We start from the raw sequence: 3,355 nt of genomic DNA, 5'->3' as shown, positions 1-3,355 counted from the left end.
GCTGTAAATAGATTCAATTTGGCTTCTCGTGTGTCTGTTGTACATTTTCCAGGTTCTTATAAGTATCAAATTGTTTGGCAAAAAATTTTTTTTTAATGAATCATGACCAACGTAGCTACTTATTAAATTTAAACTCATAAGTCCTGGTTTTTGATAGTGGAATATCACTTGGTGCCAACAACCCCCTTTTGCTACTTCGATAAACATTCAATAAAAAACATACAAAAGCTTTGGTTAGCTAAAAATAACTGCTAGCAAAGTAATACATCAACATCCAGCTCTTTCAACATCTTGAGCCATACAATAGGAAGTGCTTGAAATCAATTGGCAATCCAAATTTTTTTTTAGCTCATTGACCATCCAAGAAATCACAACTTCAATAAGTCATTACAAAAGAAGATTTCATCAAGAGAACACCATCATCCCCCAAACAAAAAGGAGAAGCAGAAAAAAATATAACACAGAGAGAGAGTTAAACTAGTCATATGGACACATATTTGTCACCTCAGTATTTCCGATTCCTTAATTCAGTCCAATTATCTTGGAACTCTATCTGGCAATCCATCGAATATTTTTTGAATGACAAAATGCTGTTGCAACCTTCTGATGAAGACTTCAAAGGTTCTGTAACTCTATACAGAGTCATCTTTTTCAAAGGATCACATGCTGCAAAATGTACTCTACGAGCTTTACTTGATCTTCCTCCCCTATAAATTTTCTGATTCCAATCTGCCTAAGATGTTCAACAAAGCGTATTGGAAAAACTATTTGGAAAAGCAGATTCCAAGTCCTTGTATATACAAAAGTCCTCCTTACACAACTTTACATATTGAGAAGATCAAAAACTGCAAAACATAATAATACTTGAAATTAGTGAGAATATATCCAAAAGAAACAAAATATTAATACCTGAAATGGGAACTGCAGTACACAAAAAGCACCTAAACCCAAATGGCGCATGTTGAAATAAACCAAGCTTAGTTCAAACGCAGAAATTCCTAGTACAATGGAACTGCAACTTCAACTTCAGTAAATTGCAAGCCGATACTATGATTCTATGAATCCTGAAATCACCCCTAAGTCCTCTTGCCTCCAACACTAAGTATGTACACAAAGGCTGACCTGTTCTATACACTTGTAGGTAAATTTAGATCAGACAGCATTCAATAGAACTAACTTGATTTGGCTCCATGTCAGCACTACCGCTCTTTAAATCTAACTTGATTAAGCTGCACAAAAAGGGAAGATTAGATTAGATGGAGAAATTTTACTGATTGCATATGAAAATAAGGGCTAAAACCAACTAGGAAAAGCAGAGAAGTTAACCTCAACCGACCAGGAAACAAGATGCAAAAGTTAGAGGTTGTTAGCTTAAACATCAACCAATCGAAAAATGCAATCTTTGATTTTAAACACATATCCCACATAAGTTACCTTCACAGAGTCCAGAAGCATGGTTGGAACTCAATTTTCCTAAAATTGTGAGGAAAATAATGCAATCTTAGAAATCTAACACAAATAATGGTAATAAAAACACACAAGAAGGGTATGAAGACTTACAAAATGGCACCAAAATATAGGTCTAACAACATTTGAAGCAAATGGATGAAGCATTGAAGTTGTTCTGAGATTTTCTGATAGCAATAAAACCTAAGCTCCTTCACGTTTAGCAACTCTTAGGAGATGGACAGGAGGCGGGTCTTCTTTTTCAGCAATTCCTCAGAGGTCTCTTTCCCGTTTAGTAATTCCTGCATCTGTTCTTCTATTTTTGGACTAAAAACCACCAATCTTGGCCCTTGAGAGAAGAACAGATGCATGCTTCTCAATTGAGAGAGATAAGAGAGGACTAGCCTTTCTATGTATATATAATAGTATTATCCCTCAGCCTCTAACGAGCCTTAGAATTTTGACTGAAGGACATTGCGGGAAAAATAAAATTCTTGGAGGGAATAAAACGCGCGTCCTAAATTCTGATTTAAGTGTTGTAGTTAAAAGTTTCTAAGAATTGGAGTATATTATATAATATATAGAATGAATATTGAGTATTAGAAGTATATAATTTGAAAGAAATCATGTATGAGAAAATGAAACTAACGAAAATATTCATGTGCAATCATATTTATATTTTTTAAGTTTGCAATTCATAGATATAGTAACAAATAATGTAATTCATGTGCAATCAATATAATTAGTTTGTTAATTAAGTTTATAATTGTGCTATATAAAGTATTTGGGACAGTTTGAAAAATATATAGAAATTTGGGACTACATATAATATATTCAAAATGTATTTTGATTAAACTAGACAACTTGTTCTTTCTTGTTGTTAATCCAAATTCAATTATGGAACAATATACATGGGAAAGTTGACTTTATATGTGTATAAATCATTTTATTAATAAAATAGTTAAACACAATACATTTAGTTAACTATGATTTAGTGATTGATTATTACATCATTTTTTATATAATACGATAAGTAAATATTACATATATAATAAAATGTTTCAAATATATTTTAATTGATAGAAAAATTGGTATACGTACAATAAGCAAATAATTAAAGAAAATTTTCAGAGTAGAATTTTGTGCTAAAAAAGTGTATTTTGGGTTCAAATTTATAATCCACGACTTATCCACTTAGAATCAGCAAAAGTATTAATTCATTTCTAAAGACTCTAAACCATATTAATTTATTATAATAAAGACACAAAACACTAGCTCCATGTGATAACCTATAGCAAAGATCATCTATCCACTTTAGTAAAATATGTGAGTCAAATTTAAAGATTCATCAAATTTTCTAGGTTTGAATTGGGGTGAGTTATTTACATGGATTTAAAGCCCTATGAATATAGTTTACAATGCAACAAATAGCACTCAATTTCGAGTTTTCTACACAAAGATATGGTCAAAATACTAAAATTGTTACTTAATTTTAAAAAAAATAGTAGTAGCGTATTAGAATCGTAGGATCGTATAATCTAGATCATAATCTTATTGATCTTGTTAATTTAATGCTAATTTTTTATCCTACTTATGATTTGGATCGTTAGCCATAATCTGGATCGTAGATCGCGATCCTAACAACTATGGTTTTAGTTAAATGTTTCTAAGAATTGGACTATATTATATAGTATATAGAATGAATATTGAGTATTAAAAGTATATAATTTGAAAGAAACCATGTATGAGAAAAATGAAACTAATGAAAATATTCTCAATAAACAGCTTCAATGAATTAACTAAGTTTGATATATTTGCATTTAATTTTTAGATAGAAGTTTGTTGTGTGATATGTAATTGCCATTTCTTGAAATTATTCTTCACTCTTATATCTTTGCTAAGCTACAAA

At 30.6% G+C, this 3,355-nt stretch overlaps 1 long non-coding RNA gene across 1 annotated transcript; it reads right to left on the bottom strand.

The window, feature by feature from the left end:
- Positions 1-882: 882 nt before the first annotated feature.
- Positions 883-1,819, bottom strand: LOC140010796 (uncharacterized). Its single transcript, XR_011817942.1, has 3 exons — positions 1,561-1,819; positions 1,435-1,473; positions 883-1,229 (listed from the first exon to the last, which is right to left on the bottom strand). It is a non-coding gene; the product is annotated as an uncharacterized lncRNA (long non-coding RNA).
- Between the last annotated feature and the right edge of the window lie 1,536 nt (positions 1,820-3,355).

This window comes from Coffea arabica, chromosome 7c, assembly GCF_036785885.1.
Source record: "Coffea arabica cultivar ET-39 chromosome 7c, Coffea Arabica ET-39 HiFi, whole genome shotgun sequence".
Classification (NCBI taxonomy): Eukaryota; Viridiplantae; Streptophyta; class Magnoliopsida; order Gentianales; family Rubiaceae; genus Coffea; species Coffea arabica.
This window is presented reverse-complemented; position numbering and strand designations above follow the sequence as displayed.